Consider the following 23,960-nt stretch of genomic DNA (forward strand, 5'->3'; position numbering starts at 1 on the left):
ATCCTCATTGCCAAGAAATCGAGAGTGGGTATATTTACCCGAGATATTTCTTTTGACTGTGTGCTCGTGCTTATTTAGCAGTACACAAAATCAATCAATTTATACGCAAACCCGATTCATAAGACGTGTTAAAATAATCATAGCTATTTAATCAAATGCTACAGTGCTTTAAGTGGGTAGGTACTATCCGCTACTGGTTACCCACACTTCTTTAATTTGGGGACAGTACCGGTACTTCTCAGCACTGCTGCAATACATTTGACGTGAGAGTAGCTGCACTTCTCAGCAGCAAACGGGTACTGTAAATAGTGAACACCCGCATATTTTCATTGAAGCTGAAAGCACTAAATACAATCAGTTTCGAAGTCAGGTGCTGCTGTTTTATAAAACGTCCAACTCAACACTTGAAAGAAAATATACTTGCATTTCATTGGCCATTATGGGTTTCACATTTTACTGCCTTATAATTTCCCGTGCTACTATATCTGCTTATTTTCAAATCTCTCAGGTCAGCTTTCCTGCTTTCTATCGACACCTAGCCCCCATGTGCCTCATCCGGGCTTCAACCTTTTGCTCTCTTGTGTCTCACAGATGACTCGGTTACTCACTCGTCGTCATTATTACAATGATTCTTGCTCTTCCTCAGTACTGTCTTTGCTAAATGTCCAGAGGCTGTCAACAATACCTAACTTCAAGACAAAACAACCTAACGGGGCTTTAGCTCTACCCAGCCACACTGTTACCCCTAGAAGTGTTTTATCACAACACCAAGGTTGGGTGTTGTGATATCCCAGGAAGGGAAGGGCTCATGCACTGAAGGGTCTTAGTAGGAAGCCAATACTACGTCATCACTCTTCCTCACACCAAAAAGTCATTCTGATACAGTAGAGTCAGCAATATTCACAGCTTATTCACTCAACTGGGGCAAAAATTCCTTCAGATACAAACTGACCTTATAAGTGTTGCACTGACAGGTGTGGGGTACATTCATTGCTTGTACCGGAGTTGCGGAGTTGCGGTGAGAGGGATTCCAGGTGAGATGGGGAACGATAGTTGGATCCTAGAGAGCCTGTTATGCAATGGGCCGATTGTGGCCCATGGACAAGCTACAATAAATGGAAGGGGCCACAGGCGGGCTCTGCTTTGAGGGACCATGTACAGAGCTGAGCTTGAAGAGCAATTTGCTGTGCTGAAATCAGTCTACCTATGTCATCTATACCTACATTTGCTGTCTTACAGTGATTAGTCTGGCTGTGTCCCGAGAAAGAGGTGTAATAAGAGGAAATTATGGGTGGGCCTGTAGTTTTATGTCCAAGGGAGCATCACGCACCTCTGTGACTCTGGTGTATACTTAACATGAGTGAGTACACCCGGATAAGTTGAAATTGGGAAAATAACAGATTGCCAAGTCACACCAAATATCACAAGGAGAGGGTGAGTGTAAAGTAATTTATTGTCATATGAGAGAGGAGGCCATCCTACTGCTGATATCTTGCATATGTTGTATGAATGTAGCAATCCGGGTCTTAAGTGTGGGGATTATTATTCTACATTATGAAAACTAAAAGACCCTTCTTATTTTGTAGTATTTTTCCTGAAAGCTTGGAATGAACCTGCCATACAGGTCGAATGGTGGATTTGTTAATATCAATAGCTTTTCAACAAATTACTTTAAATTGGAAAGTTTTAAAGAAACTTTCCTTTAAAAGTTGTTGGAATACCATTTGTTTACAATCATAGGCTGGACATTTCTCTGTCTCATCCATCAGAGAAAACTCATAAAAGAGCAGAGACAGGAGGTTAATTCGCATTTTGTTTGTCAAACACTAAAACTACATTTAGTTTTGCTACTATTGAGTAAGGTTACTTGTCTCCACCACGATTCGTTGCCATCTCAATTTCTCTTTATAGGGTGATGATTGTCTGTAAATTGCTGTTTATATATTTGCTTATTTTAAATGTGTTTTTTTGCGATTAAGAAAATTACTTTAGCACCTATGAATGTTAGTTGCATTACAATTTATTAATATATTTTGATTTCTGTTTTCACCTCTACTCCTCCATTCTTCTATCATTTTAATGTTCTTTCCCTTATACGCCTTTTCTTTCCTACTCTCTGCACACACAAAATCCTATTATAAAGGTTTTATTTCTCATTTGATATCTGAAGTACTTGATTCAGTCTTTGCTTTTGAATTTAGACTATTGGATTGCCACTATGTTTGTTAATATTTATTTTGACATATTGGTACTGTACTTCAGTTATGATGATCGAGCGTTGTTATGCCTATGTTGTACCCACATATCTACATCTATATATATTTTGAACAAAGCTTTATAAACGAAAAAACACGAAGAGAGGGTGAGTAGACTTAGGCGTGGCGCAGATCAACAAACCCTTAAGAAGCTGCCAATTTTTGGTTTGGTCTCTATCAAGGTGATGATGTTATGCTTGTTCTGTCTACACTGGGCATTACGCAAGAGGGGTTACAAATCTCTCCAGTAGGAGATGGCGGAAGCCGGGCCACAATGTAGCTCCGATAGAAGGGTATTCTCGGGGTCATACCATGTGTGCTGCTGTCTGTGTTGTATTCATTTAGCCTATAATGGAAACTTGAATTGCTGCTTGGGCTGTTCCTGAAAATGAATGAGGATAAAACAGTATTTTTAAAGCGCAGCGTTTGGCTAAAAACAGTTTTCTTGGCACCTGTCTGTGTGGATTAAAACCCTTATTCCCCCTGGCCATGGTGCAATCTTATTTTTTCTGGGAGGGGAAGCATGCAGTTCTGCCACAGATGTTGTTCCTCTCTGCGTGAGGGAAGCATATCCTGCTCATGGTTGTTTTGAACTTGAAGCACGTGTCTGTCAGAGGTGTAGTTATTAATAGTGGCGGCTCCCCGCTAAGGCGGAGGAGCGTCGCCCACCAGCTCTCTGAGTAGTGAAAAAAGGAAAACAAGCATTGAAAATGCAATAGGTCTTGCCTTTGATTAAGTGAAAGCCATTTGCTTTGCTAATGGTATTGTATAGCAAAGCAAATGGCTTTAACTTAATAAAAGGCGAGACCTATTGCATTTTCAATGCTTGTTCCAGTATGATGTTACTTTTTTTCAGGCAGCATGTTACTGTAGTTGAGTGCATAATTTGAATTGAATTGCTTCCAGGTGTTGATAACGGGGCACAATTGGGTTGCAGCTGAAGGCAGTGTGAGTTTCTCTCAGTGGGGCAGTATGGTGTTCAGTGGGGGAGAGGATGTGGCACTCTGCCGATGACAGAAACTGCAAGGCTCTGAGACAAATGGCTTGTGATAGCACTTTTAAGCATATTTGGGACATTCTGCAAATGGCAAAGTTTTCAGATGAATGTATAGTGTTGACCAATAACAACAAAGCGCATGTGTGCATTGTCAATTTAAATAAATGTGGAAAAATACTAGCTGTAGCGTCGTCTTTTGCTTGTGACAAAAATAAATGTGGATAAATACAGAAAAGATGCCCCAAAAATAAATATGGATAAATACAGACGGAAATGGCAAAAAAATACCATACAACCGCTAGCCCTATTTATAAGCACACTTAAAAAGACTGTCCAGAGTGCTACATGGGAAAAGCTTCATCTAAATTCAGCTCTCCATGCTGCTCTTCGAGCTTACCGGGCAACTCCTCATTCAACGACAGGTGAAAGTCTTGCCACCCTGATGTTCAGGAGAGCCATGATGACCAAGTTACCAAATTGAACTAACAGAAGATCTACAATAGATGATGAACTTCGTCAAACAGACTTGTCCTACAAGCAAAAGATGAAAGTATATGCTGACAAGCGTTGATGTGCCAAGAATATTACTTTCAATAAAGGAGATCGTGTATTGGTGCGACAACAGAAAAAAACACAAATCTGATGCTCCCTTTGATGCTGATCCCTTCAAGGTTGTGATTAGTAAGGGCACATTGTGACTGCTCACCATCTTGGATTGTCCATTACGCAGAATTCTTCACATGTCAAGTATTTGCCTCATCATTCACCAGTTCTTGCTGGCAGAGAGGAGACTGTTCGATTGAGATTATAGAGAGCCCCATGACTGCATCTGACCATATGTCATCAGTGCTAGTTATCAATGCTTCTCTTCTCTCTTCACAGCCTCAGAGGACACAATCTGGGCATTTGGGCAGATATCCACGTTGATTTATTGAGGCATTCTAATGTATATATCTCTGTAAAAACACGTTTTTATTTAACATGGGGAAAGATGCAGTGTCTCGTGAGTTGTGAGCAATGACAGGACCCTTTTGGTTCCTGATGGACTCTGTAGAACTATGTAGAGCTGTGATGTAAATGTTTGGGTGTGGTGGATAGAGTTCATGTTTAGAACGTTGGGCTAGCAGTTACACGCAGAGGACTAAAGACATAATTTGAAGCTTCGTGTGGGGCATATTAATTTATGAGTTCCCAGGCTGGGGAGGACGCTACACGTAGCAGGGTATGTTTTAGTTGGGACCGCACTTTACTCAGAGAAGTCAAAGTACACAACTATTCAAAGCCAATGCCGAGACTCAAACCTGGATTCCCAGTCAACAGCTTAGACCATAGTGTCACATGTTGGGTAGAGCAAGGGTGGCAGGCAGAAGCCACATAAAAGCTTGGCTCGTTATGGGCTTTCGGTGGCTCGCCCAACTCTACTCAAAGTGACCTATACACATTACTGCTAAAGAGTCTTATGAGTAATAATAAAAACATATATAGTATTGTGCAGATGTGCAGAGTTTAATGTGCTGTTATTACCATTGCTGAGTGTGTGGAGGAAGCTTGATTTACAAGAGGAGAAGGTTTGAGTGAGTCATGATGCCCCCCCCCTTTGCCAATAGTAAGAAACAGCATATTATTATCTGCACATCTGGACCCTGTTTTTTATGCAGCTGTATGCGATGTGTACTTGTTTTAACTAAATATATTTAATCAATTATAAAGTTAGGAGAATCGTTTCCCTGTGTAAAATAAGTATTATCTTGTATTGGTGCAGGCTATGATCCACTGATGTGTTGGAGTCATAAAGACTAACCATGAAGGTGCCACTAAGATCTGCTGGCTGCGAGAGGATTCCTTGGTTCACTTACATCAAATGTATGTTATATGAGATTGTTTACCCTCTTAGAGGGACACTATGGAAGCTGCTAAGTCAGTTTCTTGCGCCCTGGTTAGAGAGCAACTTAGAGAGTTTTTGTGGTTGCGAGAACTGAAGGATGTTAAGGCAGGAAGTCTGACAGACTCCTTCTTAGACCTTAAGATTGCTCCTGCCTATGAGTCGTTCCTTGATGTTGTCTTGGGGTGCCTCCCTATGCTCGTCCACTGTATGTAAGCTTCTAGGGTTTAGTCACTATGCAACTGCTGTAAGAGTTTTGCTTTCTTATTCTATAAAGGTGGTTGTTGTTACGGTGGCAAACTATGTGCTTGCAGCCTGGCTTATTCGTATTCACATTGTTTGTGAGTTGAACATGCAACATGATTCCCTCAGTGGACGTAGGAAGCCACCTCTAAGAAGTCCTCTTAAGCTGATAGTTTTCTTCTGATCCCTTCTCCAGCCTTGGTACTGTCACCTGCTGAAATACTGATTTATGTTTCTCATTCAATTCAGCACCTGCACTTTACTTTATTCTACTTATCGGATTGTTGCCATTTAATGTAGTTTTAATATGATTTTTAATTGACACTCGGGAGCTTCTGCATTTCCAGCATGTCTAATGCTTCTTTACTGCTCTAGAATGCTTTACACAACTATGTTTGTGCCGATCCCTTATGTGCATGATAACTTCACTTGCACTGTGCTTGATGGCACTTACGTGTACCTATCCTCTATGCACTGTACTTTTAATCTTGTATGCTGTTTTAGCCTTATGGCACATGTATGATGTTTATTGTGGTTTCATGGGTTTCTGTATCCGAAATAAAGTGATTGATGATGTAATAATTAGTGCATTAGATTTGTGAGTCAGTAATAAGTGTCAATGTGCGTTGCAGGACAGTTGTATAAATAACGTTTTGTTGGTTCACATTTATAATCACTGCCAGGGTATACATTTACACAAATATGTGTGGGGCAGTGCTTAATTTGAGCAGGTGCTTTCAGGTGCTCAGCTCCTGCACTTCTTTCACAGGGCCGGGGCTACAATTTCTGAACCTACAGGTGATGGTCTCAATATTAATTGTTCAATTCAAAATAAAAAGAATAACAAACATTGCATGGTGACTGGATGGTAAATGTTCTTAGGCAGGCCGGCATACGCCTGTCCAGGCAGGCATGATATTGTGTATCACCACGTTAGTCTTGAGACTTTTGTGATATGTGCGCTATACAAGAGACTATGACTATGACTATGTCATAACGCTGTTCACAAATCCAAGAAGTCATCGACAAACTATGGCTTGCATTCTATTCCCCTAGTCTGCTGCACCCTGCCACTGCCTGAGCCTAAACCTCCCATTGAATAATTGTAGCTGGGGGCTGGCTCATGACTGAGTTGAGGCAAGGAAGCTGCAAGAACGCATTTGGAACTTGGGAGTGAGGGCTCTTGAGGAAGAATAAATGAAAGTAAGTGTGGACTTTCCACTTGTTGCGTTGCCAGAGTAGCATATCCGGCAGCCCAGCATTGCTGCTATCCTCAATGTGCTGGATGCGGCTGTGGCCCAACACAACATTTGCGTGCCATGGCATCTCCAGTAGAATCTGTGTGCTGCACCCCAGCATGGTAATTGCTGAGCGTGAGTGAGTCCAGTAGGCACCACAGCCATACTTACCGGCATTGGCAGCATTACTGTTGGGGACAAAGCCTGTCCTGTAGCAGGCAGGATCACAGCAAGCTGAACAGTGGATGCCGATGCCGTCCCCATCCCTACTAATTACCGGCAGCACTAGCAGTGACATGACCTGCTGTGCTCAAGCAGCCGCCTGTTCTGCAATAAACCCAGTCATACCACATTGATTAATGTATGCAAAAAAAGCATTTTCATTTGGTGTACATTTTGTTTTTGCACTCAGTGTAGGTAAGAAAGAAAAACATCTTCCGCTTCTTTAGGAATGACAACAGGAAAACGCAGAGTTCAAAATAGCAGGGTCATGTACAGGTTGATGAAAGGGGTCACAGGCAGCAGCAGTGTTAGAGATGAGAGACATCGAGAGTACAGAGGAGAAGAAACAAGAGAGGAGAGAGATAAAAACGGAGCAAAGTAGAAGAAAAGGAGGAGAGCAAATCAGATACAATGAGAAATCAGCCATGATGTGAAGAAGAGAGCATTAAGAAGAGAGAAGATAGAATGAAAGGATTTGGAGGATAGCACAGAGGAAAAAAGCAGACAAATGATAAAATGGAGACACAGCTAATCACTGCTAGAGAGTGATAGTAAAGAGCCAAGATTGAGGGGAGAGAGTGCAGAGCATGGATAAAAGTGAAGAGAAAAAAGGGCAGGGCTAAAATGAATAGAGGGCAAATACAGGGTGTGACAAAGGTGATAGAAAACAATTCGAGAGGTGAGCGGATAGACTCTTAGAGCAAAGACTTGGTGGGCAAACAAGAGATCAAGGTTAGAAGATAGAGACTGAGGCAGTGAGAGTGTTGAAAGTGGGGCTCACCAGAGGAAGTCTTGTGCGGTGGCCTCCTAGGCAAAATTTTCAGCACCTGCACTTCTTTTTGTACAAATTAAGCACTGTGTGGGGTAAATGAAAGCAGATGGGAAGCTCGGAGAAAGTAAGGAAATTGATGGAGGAGGATCTGAGCATGCTACTGGAACCTGGAAGTACTGATAGTAAAGTGGGAAGTGTGGAAAGGGAAGATCTGGAAGGTTGTTTGGAGAAAGGAGGGTTGCTGTGAGGAAATGCAAGCTGGGAAGAGCTGAGACATTAACACAAGCTGGGAAAGTTAGAGTGCCTTACCTCTCTGAACGACAAAACAACACTAGGCTTCATGTCCTAGGTTTTTACAGATACTTAGCCTTGTTCTCTGGTGCATTAGTCCAGCTGGTGTAATGGAAACCACTAAAGACTCCAGCTCTTGTAACATGATCTAGCAGAGGAGAAAGCTCTGGAGTAAAGACCTTTAAAAAGGAGTTGGATGGATAAAGAGTGAGACTGATGTGAGGAACCTGGGATATGGGTGTTGAAGGTAACGGATAGATCAGTTGTGAGTGAGCTGGAAAAGATTTTGGTAAAGAGAAGTTGTGTGAGCTGTAGGAGGATATGGGGATGGGAGACAGAGGTGGCATGAGCAGGAATTGTGATTTTAATGGTGAGTTGGTGGTGAGAGGTCAGCATGGACTGAGATGTTTAGAGAGGATTATGAACTATAAATCCTCAGCGTTTCCCTATCATTGCCCATCTGTGAAGTTGTAATGAAGATATAGGAAAGGGTGTTTGTGGAATACATAATTCTTTCCTGGATCAGCACAGCAACAAATTAATACTTAGAAAATATTAGCTGCAGAAACAGAATTGAATCTTCCTTTATACACCTCTGGTAATTTGTCAACTCTCCCTGGGTGTGCCAAGCATGCTTTCTTTCACTGCAGAACTCTGCCTCAGTCTTGGACCAAGACTGATCTATGAAACCCATAAACTGTCTACATGAATCTAACATTTCTGTCTTTCATCACAGATCTCTGGCTGCCATGAATCCAGATGCTGGCGAGTGCCCAGGTAGGACACTGACAAAGTAACAATGTGCCGACTCATAGGTCTGATTCGTTTCTATTATGTCTTAATGTCTCAACACCTGACCATAAATCCTGCCTGTCCTCTACCATAACCAACTCGTTAGCCATTTAAGTGAATATTAAGGTTCACAGCCGCTTTCGAAAGGGTGGATGGTGTTTCTTTCCTCTCACTCACTGGAATGAAAGGCCAATTTACAACTATGTAGCTAGGACTCATAAGTCTGATAAGGTAATCCTCAGTTCTTTAGGGCTAGTGTTAGCTAAGACATCATAATGTTACTAAAAGTATATGTATATGTGTGAGGGTGTGGGTGTGTGTTTGTAGATATATGGATCTACATAGCCAGACAGATAGATAGAGGTAGTGATCCCTTTTCATACAGTCATCCGGCTCGTGCTTGAGCTCTAAGATCCACGACAGACCCTTGGCTTGGCTCTCACTGTTAATTTTTTGTCTCACCCACCGCTAACTTTGAGAAACAGATTTCTTGTTGCAGCATAGGAAAGTCATTGTCATGACTTATTGTCACAACCTTTTTGGGAAGTAAGCACTGCATGTTGACACAATTCTTACTAATTGCATCATTTTGTCTGTTCTTGTGTCGTTCACTTGTGTTATTCCACCCACTACAGCTTACAGCATGAGGTAGTGGGCGAGTCCACGCCAGCCTTTGGCTAACTTCACTGAGAGGAAAGGCATTCTACCGTTGCTCAAGGAGCACATCTACACACATAGTAGTTTCCTTCAGTACCAGATTTACTACGACAATGTGTGCTTTTTGAGACCAAAAAATACTTTTGCTTTTAGCCTTTGGGTTTCATATTATATTTGTGATGGCCAGGCATCTCTCACAATAACCTTTTACAAAATCATGACATAATAAAACAAACAATGCCAAAACTGAAAGGCTGGTAGCCAATGCCTGCCCATTTGGTTTTGCCAATTCTAGTATTGTTTGTCTCTGGCTCTGCTAATTGATGAGCTTTGATCGATCTTCAGGCAAAGGTGTGGAAAGTGCTGCTACAGAAATCTACCTTTTCTGTAAAGAAATCCACTTGTCCCATTTGAGGTCATGCAATAAGTTTATATTGTGGCAATGTTCTCATTGCATCATCCATCTGAATATTAGGCTTTGAGTGTGCCAGCTCTCCTACCATCCCAGAGTCTAGATTGTAGAAAGAGTCAATGATGATGTCTCTAAGTCTATTCCAGACTCATTCTGAAAGGATCCTGCTGATCTCCAGTTCTGTTTATGTAGGGGAACTCTGTAGGAGAGAGCTTTGATCCTGGGAGACATCAGACTATAGCAGCAGCCTCATGCAAGAGGTTGCTTATAGCAGAGTTTTTCTTACCTTAGTTTCTCGTGAAGGATCTTGTCAATATCAGTGGTAGAGGAAGCACATTCACTTCAACATATCAGTTGAGTTTGGAATTTATTTCTGTAAATAAACCTAAATTATGCTTACCATTAAGGAGCAGGGCTATAGGAGGGCCGGGTCCCTCCGGTTCTCAACCTGGTAGTAATTAAAAACAGACATGGAACATGGTCCCTATTGTACCCTATATTCATATACATGACTTTACTGTTACAAACCTGGATCAAATTCAGAACAATGAATTAAAAAATATTAAAATAATGTATGTCAGCGATTTCGTTGCAATTTATATTTCACATGTTTTATTTCATCTTGCATTCCCTGTGATTGCTAGGTATTTCCAGGATAATGTGTGTTTGTATTTTTTATTGTAGCATATTACTCTTGCCTAGTATGTACATTTAGCGGTGTCGCCTCCAAGTGTTTAATACGGGCCACGATTGAGAGTCAAGGAACTGAGTATGATGGCAGTGCAAGTTTCTCACAGTGTCTGCCAGTGAGTCAAAAATGTTTTCAAGATAGCTGGTCATCCAATCCTTGTTATGTTGTTATGTTATGTTAAAAGAATTTCTAAAGCGCTCTTACACCAAGCGGTTTCATGGCGCTAGTACAGAAGAACTGTGGGAGTAAGAGTGTGATATGTGTTTATTCGTTTGCTTGTGTGGGTTCTGAATTGGGAGTAGTGTGTTGTGGATCTCAGTTCATTGGGGAGGGAGTTCCAGAAACGAGGGGCCAGAAAGGAAAACCTCAGTCCACCGTGCTTTTTCCGTTTATAAGTGGGTACAGTCAGCAGGTGGAGGTGAGAGGACCGGAGATCCCGAGGGGGAACACAGCGTTGGATTCTGGTAGAGAAAAAACGATGGATTTAGGCCCAGATCTCAGTACTGGGGTGAATGTATGACATTGTTCTACATTCTGTCCATCAATTGTTGTTTTTGCATTTGTCACCCCGAGTGGGATGGATATGCTCAGACGTGAGTCCCATGCTCTCCACACCACTGGAGTCAAGCTATCCAGGCTGATGACGGCTGATAGCCAGAAACCGGTCCTTGGATGCTTGATTCCGGTCCAGGAAAGAAATGGCTTGGCAGTTCGGGCTGGACTGTTCCCATGAGGCACAGGGTCAAGGCTGATTAGCATATGGCCATGTCTGACCTGGGGTGGTGTGGAGTGCAAAAAAACGATGGATTTAGGCCCAGATCTCTGTACTGGGGTGAATGTATGACATTGTTCTGCATTCTGTCCATCAAATGTTGTTTTTGCATTTGTCACCCCGAGTGGGATGGGTATGCTCAGACATGAGTCCCATGCTCTCCACACCACTGGAGTCAAGCTATCCAGGCTGATAACGGCTGATAGCCAGAAACCGGTCCTTGGATGCTTGATTCCGGTCCAGGAAAGAAATGGCTTGGCAGTTCGGGCTGGACTGTTCCCATGAGGCACAGGGTCAAGGCTGATTAGCATATGGCCATGTCTGACCTGGGGTGGTGTGGAGTGCAAAAAAACGATGGATTTAGGCCCAGATCTCTGTACTGGGGTGAATGTATGACATTGTTCTGCATTCTGTCCATCAAATGTTGTTTTTGCATTTGTCACCCCGAGTGGGATGGGTATGCTCAGACATGAGTCCCATGCTCTCCACACCACTGGAGTCAAGCTATCCAGGCTGATAACGGCTGATAGCCAGAAACCGGTCCTTGGATGCTTGATTCCGGTCCAGGAAAGACATGGCTTGGCAGTTCGGGCTGGACTGTTGCATTGAGGCACAGGGTCAAGGCTGATTTGCATATGGCCATGTCTGACCTGGGGTGGTGTGGAGTGCAAAAAAACGATGGATTTAGGCCCAGATCTCTGTACTGGGGTGAATGTATGACATTGTTCTGCATTCTGTCCATCAATTGTTGTTTTTGCATTTGTCACCCCGAGGGGGATGGGTATGCTCAGGCGTGGGTCCCATGCTCTCCACACCACTGGAGTCAAGCTATCCAGGCTGATGACGGCTGATAGCCAGAAACCGGTCCTTGGATGCTTGATTCCGGTCCAGGAAAGACATGGCTTGGCAGTTCGGGCTGGACTGTTCCCATGAGGCACAGGGTCAAGGCTGATTTGCATATGGCCATGTCTGACCTGGGGTGGTGTGGAGTGCAAAAAAATGATGGATTGAGGCCCAGATCTCTGTACTGGGGTGAATGTATGACATTGTTCTGCATTCTGTCCATCAATTGTTGGTTTTGCATTTGTCACCCCGAGTGGGATGGGTATGCTCAGACGTGAGTCCCATGCTCTCCACACCACTGGCGTCAAGCTATCCAGGCTGATGACGGCTGATAGCCAGAAACCAGTCCTTGGATGCTTGATTCCGGTCCGAGAAAGTCATGGCTTGGCAGTTCGGGCTGGACTGTTCCCATGAGGCACAGGGTCAAGGCTGATTTGCATATGGCCATGTCTGACCTGGGTTGGTGTGGAGTGCAAAAAAACGATGGATTTAGGCCCAGATCTCTGTACTGGGGTGAATGTATGACATTGTTCTGCATTCTGTCTATCAATAGTTGTTTTTGCATTAGAGATGCAAGCAGGGCCTTTGTCCACCAGGGTCTTAAAGATGGTACAGCCCAGGTTGAATAGACAGCGTTTGGCAACTGGGATCCAGTGGAGACTTTGTCAGAGGACTGACGTGTTGATGCTTCGGTTGGCGGAAAATGAGCCTAGCTGCCTGATTTTGAACGAGCTGCAGGCGTTGTAGTTGCTATGCTGGGATGCCAACATAGAGAGCATTCGCATAATCAATGTGAGACGTGATCATGACCAGGGTGACGAGGATGAGGGCTTCTCTGGTCAGAAACCTTCAGATTTTACGGATACTGCGCAGATGAAAAAAACAGAAGGAAACTACCGCATTGATTTGAGGTTTCAAGGACAAGTCACTGCAGATGATAACACCGAGAATCTTTACAGAGTTGACTGGGCGGGGCGGAGTCCCCAAGGAAGGAGGCCAGAAGCTGGAGTTACAGGGGTTGGAGGCCCCCCCTGTGAGGACAAGCTCAGTTTTATCGGGGTTGAGCTTCAGTTGACTTGAGTACATCCATTCACTAATGGTAGTCATAGTAGATTGGAAATTACTAATGGATGTGGTAGAGGGGTCTATGTTAAATATCAACTGAAGGTCATCTGCATAGTTGAAGATCATGACAGGGCTGTTACGCAGGGACACCATCAAGGGTTGCATATATAAATTGAAGAGGATGGGTGATAGGGCAGAGCCCTGAGGGACTCCACAGGTCAGCTTTGTGTTCTCTGCTATGAAGTTGTCCAGCCTGACGGCCTGGGAGCGACCATGTAAGAAGGAGGTGATTCACTTAAGGGCCAGGCCCGTGATGCCAGCGTTGGTGACACGGTCAATCAAAAGATTGTGATTGACCGTGTCAAAAGCTGCTGAAAGATCTAAAAGCACCAGGGCCTAGGTGACGTTCTTGTCAGCACCTCTTCTCAGCTCATCCATAACGGCCAAAATGACAAATTCTGTGGAGTGGGCAGGCCTAAAACCCGCCTGCTGGGGGTCGAGAAACTTAGAATGCTCAATAAATGAGCTAAGGCAGTTCGTGACGTGTGCCTCTAGAATTTTGCTAACGTAAGGGAGCAGCGAAATAGGGCGAAAGTTGCTAGGCACTAAAGGGTCGGCATTAGGTTTCTTTAGTATCGGGACGACCACAGCACACTTGAACGTGTCTGGGAGGATGCCTGTATTAAGGGAGTTGTTGAGGAGTGAGAGCGGTGGATCGGGGCAGGTGAGAAAAGCATCTTTTAGAATATGGGGAGGGCACTTTGTTCAGTAGGGTCAGGAATTCTTCTCTGGAGATAAGAGGGATTTGGTCGAGTGAGAGGGGATTTTTACAGGTTACGGGAAGGGTGGGAGGGGAGAAGGGGATAGGGATATTCTCCTTGATCAGAGTAATTTTGTCGATAAAGAACGAGTTCAGGGAATCACACAGAATTTGTGAAGGGGTAGGTTTAGCCGTCACACTATCAGGCAATGCGAGCTCATTTACAATTGAAAAGATGTCTTTGGCCTTGGTAGATGAGTTTATGATTTTTTGGGAGAAATAAGCAGATTTGGTTCGGATGATGGAGGCTTTATAGTTTCTTAATAAAGCTACATAAGCCGCTCTCTCCTCAGGAGCGTAGGCACGCCGCCAGAGGCGCTCTGCTTGTCTAAGTGCCAATTTTTCCTTCTTTAGGTCATCGGAAAACCAGCGTTGGGCGTCGTGGGGGCGCTTAAGTCAGATTTTCTTCAGAGGGGCTACCTTGTCGCTAGCTACTTCTAGCCAGCGATCAAGGTTGACGGCCTGAAGAGAGATGGGGGCCGGTCCGTTGGGGTAGGAGGCTATTAGGGATGCATGGAAGTCATCCATATTGGCTTGTTTCCAGTTCCTGGCTACGAAGTTGCCAGCCGACGGCACCGAGGTGAAAGGCGTGTATGCCATGGTAAAGGAGATAAGAGCATGGTCGGACAACGTACATGAGGGGACTAAGGGGGGTGAGATTTCAATGTTAGGCAGACCCCCCAGGATATAGCGGCATGGATCAGCAAATTTAGCGGCACAAAAATGGCAATTTAGCGGCATTTTATTTGCCGGTTTTTCCTACAACAAACACAGATATCTGTGTGTGTTGGTCCCTGGTGTGTCTGTGGTCTGTGTGTGTTAGTCTCTGGTGTGTTTGTGGTCTGTGTGTGTTGGTCCCTGGTGTGTTTTATGGTCTGTGTGTGTTGTTCCCAGTGTGTTTATGGTCTGTGTGTGCTGGGCTCCAGTGTGTTTGTGGTCTGTGTATGTTGGTCCCTGGTGTGTTTGTGGTCTGTGTGTGTTGGTCCCTGGTGTGTTTGTGGTCTGTGTGTGCTGGGCTCCAGTGTGTTTGTGGTCTGTGTATGTTGGTCCCTGGTGTGTTTGTGGTCTGTGTGTGTTAGTCCCTGGTGTGTTTGTGGTCTGTGTGTGTTAGTCGCTGGTGTGTTTGTGGTCTGTGTGTGTTAGTCGCTGGTGTGTTTGTGGTCTGTGTGTGATAATTACGGGTGTGGAGTTTCCATCCTGCAGTTCCTAACGAGGGCTTCAGATGGCACCTGAGATTGTTGGGTTGATGCTTTGTGATCACTTTGGCAAATTGTTTTAGCTTGGCAAATGTACGAACCATGTTTCACTTTCTCCAGATAAATACAAATAATATTGCTAGCATGCAATGCAGGTTTTTATTTATGCAAGTAATAACAGATGCCAAGTGGAAATCGTCATATTTACTATGTGATGTCATCTGGAACAGACATATTTTGCGGGTATTCCAGTGTACTTGCAGGAGTAAAAAAGGGAATTACTTCCTTTTGAAGCGGTCATCGAAAATGCTCTAAAAGGATGTGAAAAAAGAATTAGCATGTATCACAACATTAAACATATTGTCCCTGGCGCCAACCCAGAAGAAAGAACTGAAGCATATTTTCAATAATAACAAAATGGTGCCAACGGCCTAATCTGCATCCGTATAAGTACTGTTTGGCGTTATTACAGTGCTACGGCCCCAAAATGCGCCAGAAATTACACACAAGGCACATGGCGCCCCCTGCTGATCTCCAGCGGCAGTGAAAGTGTCATTTTCCCAGGCTTCTAATTCTGTCTCGCCTCCGCAGACAGCAAGACTCTAATGCCTGTGGTCAGCGAGTTTTTTTATGGACAAAGGCGGGGTTTTAGGTTTTCGCATCTGCAGGAATCGGGATATTTTTGTGGCGCTGCGTTTTCCATTTCTTTAGCTTTCAGACTTTAATCTGCTTTCACTTCACTGTCGCACTTTAATCTGCTTTCACTTCACTGTCGCATGGAAACCACCACAGCTTCTATTTATCCACCGACCACGATATACAGGGAGTGGAAAGTTTATTGAGCAACTCGGCCCTCTCCCGCCGATCATGGGATCAGCAGAGAGCACCCCTGAAGGGTCCCACAGTGCGGCCCCTCCCCAGATGGCTCTTTCCACTATTCCACTAGGGCCCTCACCCCTCCGCAGCCGGCCCCGCCGATTTCGCGGGCACTTTTGTTAAAATCCCGCCATTTTTACAAAAGTGCCGATTTCGCGGGCACTTTTATAAATATCGCGGCATTTTCACAAAAGTGCCGATTTCGCGGCAAATCGCAAAATCGCGAAATCGCGATATCCTGGAGGGTCTGGTTAGAGGTCCAGATCTGATCCAGAATGTGTCCCTTAGCATGAGTGGCCGTGTGTACATGTTGAGCGAAGTTCATGCCTAATAAAAGGTCTGTGAACTCAGCCGAAGTGGCACTCTCATGAGCATCGGAAGGCCAATAATTAAAATCGCCAAGAATGATGATCCTTGCATGATTTATGGCTAGCTGAGAGGTGAGTTCCCCAAAGAGTTGAGGGAACAGGGGCATATGGGTGGGAGGTCGATAGAAAAGAGCACAGATAAAAGAAAATCTAGGAGAGTCAAATTTAGAAAGAGGCTATCAACGTGAGGAGGGCTGTTTATCTGTAGGGAGGTAAATTCGTGTTTATGCTGGATGATGACCGCTACACCGCTGCCAGATTTATCCGACGCCCTGTTTGCTTAAAGGATGTAATAGCCGGTAGGTATTGCTGTCTGGATATCGGGGTCAGAATCAGCAGTTAGCCAGGTTTCAGACAAGAGTAAGATGTCGGGTCTATCAGCATCAAGTAGTTGAAAGATTTCCAGCTGATGCTTTACCAGGGAACGCGTGTTTAGGTAGATAATGGCCAAGGGGCCGGTTGCCTGAATAGGATAAGTAGTAAGGACCGAGGGTTCACTATGCGAAGTGGAAGGTCCGGGCCCCATGTCCTGCAACAGGTGCTCGGGGTGGGGGACACTAGGATGCAGAATCCCTTCTTTGTTCATGGCTAGCTTGGCTTTAGGGCTGATATCCCAGTTTCCCTTTCATTTGGGAAGTTCCCGTGAGGTGTAGGAGATCAAATGGGCATTATGGCTGGACCCAGTTCCCGCCCGGACGCGGACGGGCGCAGACGGGCTTGCCTTAGGCGCCCCTTCGGCACGCCGCCGGCGCGCCCGCTGCGCGCGTCCGCTGCTCGGTCTTGGCATGGATTGAATAAATACCCCAGGGGAGAGTTCAGAAAGGGGTGTGTCTCGCTCTCACCGGTCCGCCCTCCACTCAAACAGCGATCAGCTGCGGTGGACCGGGGTCGGAGCGGGAGGCATGCGGCGTGATGAGGGGAATGGAGGCTTCGTTATACAGGTATTTCCCATTTTAAATCAAAGTGCAAGTGCAAGTTCTTTAAAAATTTAAAATAAACACACACGCGGACAAACACAAGGATACGGCCACCACATACAGCGCACAATCCTTGGCCTCCCCAGAGAGTGCACAGAGCAATTGTCACATATTCCAGATGCAGTTATGATTCTGTGCAAATGTGTCTGAAGGAGGAGCACAGTTCTCAAAACATTGACAAGGCGAAAGTAAAAGAAAATGCAGTGCTTACAGGTGAGCGGGTGTATTTTGTCTTTAAGGGTCATGAAGTGAAGGAGGTGGAAGGAAGTGCATTCAGGAGGAAGTGAAAAGAAGGTACTGCAGAGGAGAGAAGGTGAAAGATATGGAAATGGAATAGATGTGGAGAGAAAGGGCCTACACAGTGGCGTAACGTAGGCCGACTCGGTGCTGTGTGACCCCGAGCTCCAGGGGGCTCCCTCAGCAGAGTACCCTGGCCTGAGAGCTCCTAATTGAGTGCGGAATCCATGTACCTTGCAGTGGGGCCCCCTCAAGTTTCGTTCCACCACTGTGCATATATGTCTAAGCCATTAGTCCTAACTGGTTTTAGGTGTATGTAAGTTGTTGTGTTATATACCTGGATGCAAGAATAGAAAGCTCAAAGAGGCTCCAAAAAACTGGTTGGGGGTGCACACTATGGGAATCTCCTAAATTCTGTTTACATTTTTAAGTCACACCCCCAAATTACATAGGTCACACATCCGTCAGAGGCCCCTCGCTTTTTTCATCCCATGTAAGGCCCTGTGAAGGAGGCAGGTTATATATATGTAGACAAATACCTCTTTAGCACTGGTGGCACCAGGTGCAACAACATTTTTTGGTGCCCCCCACCCATGACCACCCAGCTCGGATTCTATCACTACCAACAAGCAAAATTGCCTCTCATCTCTCTGTAGTCCCTCCGTCACATACAAAAGGCTGGCTTTACTAATAAGAATTTGTAAAATCTACCAAAACAGATCCTTTTTAGCAATACATGCATAGATAATAAAGGACAGGGGAAAAATACATAATGTCCTAACATATTTTATGCAGTTTGCATGCAGCTCTTTGATGGCAGTATTTAAGAGTTACTGTTCTACATACTGGCATATTAACCCTCTGCACTAGTCTATGACGAGTCAAAACTGCCACCAGTCAAAACTCCCATCTCTCACTCTAGCAGGAACATTAACCACAAGAGATATCTTGACATTTTTATTGCTGCCTGAATGCTGGACCTATGAGGAACTCTGCTGCAGGTGTTTTTAAATCATAAGTTATTGCTGGGCACAGTGCTCACTGCCCCCCCTCCGCCCCCCAAGGCCAGTGCCCAGTGAGGCCACACCAGTTGCAGCGCTCTAAAGCAGGCCCTGTATATAGACTGACCTTTTTCACTTCACCACATTGTGTTATCTTGAAAAAGCCTTTACTCTCACTGTGCCGGATTTCCACTGTTTTTAAAATTGAAATTGTCAACATTTACTAAGAGTTGTAGCTTTACCTAATCATGCACACTTTACACTTGGATTAATTCTGTAAAGTCTTGTCAGAATCAAAATATTCTGCTTGTTGTTCATGATTTTACACTTAATCTCTAGCATTGAATCTTTCAGATATTGGCATGCATCAAACACACATTTAATTTGTTGATGCCTTAGTGATATGACATTTAAAAAGCTATGCAAAACAGCATGCCTCCTTTGTCAGTTTATAGCTGCCAATATTTGTATACATTTAATTTTGAAAGCAAAAATATTACTGATGTAATATATCTGGTTTTATAGATATGGCTTACAGACAAGGGGCCCGATTATGATGTGGCCTGCAACGGCTCCGACCATCGGCTGGAGCCCTCCAGCCTCCATTGTAATAGGCTGGTCGGATTCCTTTCCAGCCGAACCATTTCGATGGGGTCGGTCGGAATGGAATCCGAATTGGTCTTCTGAATGGCCTTCAACCGGTCAGTCCGCCATTCAGAAAGCCTGCCTTAAAACCTCGGTCGGCTCTTTCCAACCGAGGGATTACGATCACAGATTCCCACTGCCTTTCTATGCCGGCATCTCTGACACAGAAAGGCATTGGAAATCTGTCTTTGGCGGCCCCCAGCAGGGCCCCCATGGGTGCAAGGCCACCAAGTGGCACCCTATGAGCACCTATGGTGCCCCCCTATTGATCTCTGCACCTAGTGGCAGGCACTTTGAGGTGCCTGCCCCTGGTGCAGGGATGAACTCACATCTGCTATTTGCAATGATGGCATGCATTCTGTTTGGAATGCATGCTCTATTTGTAAAGTATAGGATTGCGACTGAATAGGGGTTGGTCGCATCCTAATTCCTAGGCTTTAACCTATGACCGGAGGTCATTCGGTACCAGTTCCCAACGGATGTCTAACAGACTCAGGTCTGTCCGACATCGGAATCGGCCCCAATGTGTGTTTACCATGCTGTGAAAAATCACCACTATTTAATCTCTGTATAGACAACAAGAATGGTACTGACAGAATTGTTTCAATCTTCTGTATTGAGTTTTTAGTGCATGTATTGGATGAAGTAAATTATTTGTGTCTTCATAACTATTTCATGTATCTGCATATAATTCAGGAACATTTTGTGAACATTTGCAGGAGCCACAAATGTCGTAACATAAAAGTGTTTTCATTAATAACTCGGAATAGATTTTCAATAGATTTTAACAATTGAGTACCGTGTGGATTACCTTTCCAGCTGATGAATAATCGTACTTCCCCACATTGGCATTGTGAATTGGTGGAAATGCGTTTTTGGTGTAGAAAAGGAGAAAGTCTGTGCTCAGGAGAAAGAATCATAGAGACATTTTCAACTATAAATTTCAACTTACTGCCAGAAAAACCTCCATTAATGACTGTTATGCATCTACAAACGATATTTGACGGGGTAAAAAATTCTGCTAAAAACACCGTAGGCGGCTAGATTAAAAATGACGCTATTATTGTAGATTTGCTCTTTGTGAAGACGTGGAATCGCCTAAGGTTCCCAAACCAGGAACTTCTGAAAAGTGGTGCGGATTTAGAACATATGCTCTGCACAGTATACAAATCACAAAACTTAATATATAATAATTATTGTAATTTTTTTATATATATAATATCAAAAATACAACAATATATCCAAATTGTCCCCCCTCGAAGACTAAAATGTCATATATTCTGATAAATTCTGAATTACAGGTCATGTTACAAATATATTAGTGTATAACACTAAACATCATATTCATCCACTTGGAATTTTGCATTGTGTTAACAGTGATATAAAGAAAATTCATCGATTTGGCGCTCCACTGGTGTTCTATATACTCCGCCTTCTTCAGGACTAGTAATTTTCATAGATTAATGAAGACAAAACTCCAATGATATTTCTTGTGCAATGTTTACAACACATGAAAGTGTTAAATACACAATTTTCAATAGAATAGCTATTACAATATTTGCCTCCCCTCTCCAAATAATATTTCACAGATGCTAGCCTAAACTAGAATATCTTCAAATATATTTGTAACACACATCAACTCCAGGCATAGTAAAATCTTTTAATCCATAGTCTGTTCTAGGGGCTATTTGTATTTAAATCAGACCACCACCTTATTTTTGTCCAATAAAGTACTTCACACGACACTTGGCCCTGCAGCAATTCATTTTATTTATTTTTAGCTGTATGTACAAAAACCTTTTTAACAATAAATTACTGTGAATATTTTATAATACGTTAGGTGGGTTCTGCATTGTGCAGTGCCTATTTGTTCAACCCACATTACTTTTCACTAGAACTGTATTCTCCCTGGAATAATTTATTACGTTTATGAACTACGTTAACCATAGCTCAGTTTATCAGTCAAGTATTTAGTAAGCATGGGCGTAAAATCCGTTCCGCTTGCGGATTTTGCGGATTTTCTGCAAATTCGCAATCCGCGAACTTTCGCGAACTTGCCGAAAATTCGTAAATCCGTGCGAAGCGGATTTTTTGCTTGATCGCACTTGCCAACTAGAATACTATACAATTTTGCGGGAGTAAACACTTGCGAACACGTAGATGCGGCGGGCAGCGACAATCTCGCAATTGCGAGATTGCAAAATTAGCAATTTCGCACAAGAAATCCACCAGCAGGCAGCATAAACCTTGAAAATTATGATTTTTATCAGAATAACTCCTCAGGTTGACATTTGCCTGCACTTTTTTTTTGCAAGGAGTCCATTTTGGGGGGGGGGGGGGGTGGGAGGAAGGAAGTGCCCCACAGTCTCCAACTTGCTGTTCCTGTCCAGCAGGCTCCTCCCAGTGCTTTCTTCATGTGCTGGTCACTTTGATTTGGATCTTGACCTGGAAGGATTACTTTTTGTGGATGCTGCTGGATATTTGGATTTTTGCAAAACTGAAAGCACTCAGCGGGTGCAAAAGTTCAATCTTATCATTAGTAACCATTCCCTGTAGTGCCTGGAAGGATTACTTTTTGTGGATGCTGCTGGATATTTGGATTTTTGCAAAACTGAAAGCACTCAGCAGGTGCAAAAGTTCAATCTTATCATTAGTAGCCATTCCCTGTAGTGCTTCCTGAGGGGCCCCTTCAGAGTTCAGTTGCCTACTTGCAACTATTCTATGACCCTGCTCTGACCCTCACAGCAGGCTCAGAGAATAGCTACAAGTATACAACAAAGGTCCTGTTAAAAAAATTACACTGCAACAGAAAGCAATTACAGATAAGGAAGCAGGTGCCAGCCTGGAAGTTCAAATTTAGTGACACATTAATCAGCCCCTAATTCATTCATGTCAGTTGAGGCAGGGCAGGTGTGCTTTTCCCCCCATAAATCTACAGTGATGAACAAGAGGGTGGCATGGGTGAGCCAGAGGGTGGCATGGGTGAGCCAGAGGGTGGCAGTGGTGAAACAGAGAGTGGCAGTGGTGAAACAGAGGGTGCTGTGATGAACCAGATGTAGAAACAACATGGTCGCGACCTTTGCTACCCGACAAGTAAGTTCGCGTTTGCGAACTGGTAAAAAACCCTCGCGAAATGGCAGAAACACTTGCGAACACACAAAAAAAAGGAATCCGCAAAATTCGCGCGAGTTCACGGATTTTGCGGATTGCAAATCCGTAAATACGCAATTTCGCGGATTGCCAATTCGCAAAATCCGCCCATGCTTAGTATTTAGTGAGAGATTAGATTTTTTATGATATAATACATTAAACTCCAATATTTGTATATTTTCCTATGCCCAAACGCCGTGCAGCAAATTTCCTCTGTGTAGACTTTCGTAGTGTGCAATTGTTGTTGCCTACAGGTCTTGACCTGCAAACAGGCCCTGTGCCGAAACGTCCATGCGACCAACTCCCGTTGAGCATATGTATGTAGATGAAAGTATATATTCATACATATTATGGAATAGGCAATAGTAATTTTAGCTATGGTTAATGTCCACTTTTGGTGAGGCTGCAGGAAATTTGGAAATTTTGAATCAAATTAATGCATTAAGTTAAGTTACATATGTTTACGTTTTTTTTTGTAGATCCATTTAAGGGGAAGTGAAATGGAAGATGTGGGATCAAAGCAATACATTTATTCATTTTAATTCCCCATCTAAATTCTCAGTCATTGCTACAAATGGTGAACAGGATTTTACCAACTTGGCATGAATGTAGAACATTCCACAGACTAGTTCTTTTGTCCTTTGATGTAAATCTTCTCAGTAGTTTCGGGGATATTTGTTAAAAAATGGTGTCAGTCAGACTTCTTAGAGCTAAAATTGTATCTTGACGGTTGAATTTGTGGACCCTGGATCAGAAACCTGCGCTTGGCTGATGAGCAACTTCAGTTAATGTTTTTCACCATCTTCCATTCAGAAATTTTAGATTTATTTGGAAATACTGCACAATGTAAAAAAGAAAGAAATTTATTGCGTAGGGGTATGGTTAGCAATATTTGATAGAGAGAGAGTGAAGTCGAGTATAATATGTGAGCACTGGGAGAGTCTGGGTTAAACACCGGCTCAGCAATGGACAGTGTGCCCATTCTATAATAAGGCCGAGCTGTCCTCATATAGATTGTAGAGAAAAATGCCACTGTAATATTCACAACCATTACATTTAGTCGTGTAGCCACAGTACTACTGCAGAGATTTACAGGTCCTCACAAATATTAGGATAGAAACAAGGCTATAATGCAATTGTCACTAAACTGATGTGAAATTTTACACCAGTGACTCCGCTGAGGTCATTTGCAATGTCATCCATGACATGAGGTCATTTGTCATATCGGCTGTCATTTCACGTGTGAAGTCATATGGAGAGCATTTGTGCTATGCTAGTAACATTTCAGTGTTATTTGTTTGGGATCTTACCCCTGACAACGATTCCTACTGAATGGTTTATGAATGATATATTCCTTTCGAATGCTAATGGGAATCTTTCAAAGAACTACCACTTCTAACTCTCTGGCTTTGTAAACCTTTGTTACTCCATGTTGCAGATAGCATCTCTAAGTCCTTAATAGGTTGCAGCATATTTCCTCCCACTAGTATAATTAAATACATTGCCACAATTAAATAAGCAAATTCAAGTCTGCTCTGTGACACTAATACCAATAGAT

The 23,960-nt window shown here is 43.6% G+C and overlaps 1 long non-coding RNA gene across 1 annotated transcript in view; it reads left to right on the plus strand.

Annotated features, from left to right (window-relative positions):
- Positions 1-23,960, plus strand: part of LOC144753580 (uncharacterized) — a 51,592-nt gene that overhangs the window by 17,036 nt on the left and 10,596 nt on the right. The window contains exon 2 of the long non-coding RNA XR_013594420.1: positions 8,637-8,677. This is a non-coding gene — a long non-coding RNA (uncharacterized LOC144753580). The remainder of the gene's footprint in view (positions 1-8,636; positions 8,678-23,960) is intronic.

Source organism: Lissotriton helveticus, chromosome 5_1 (genome assembly GCF_964261635.1).
Source record: "Lissotriton helveticus chromosome 5_1, aLisHel1.1, whole genome shotgun sequence".
Lineage (NCBI taxonomy): Eukaryota > Metazoa > Chordata > Amphibia > Caudata > Salamandridae > Lissotriton > Lissotriton helveticus.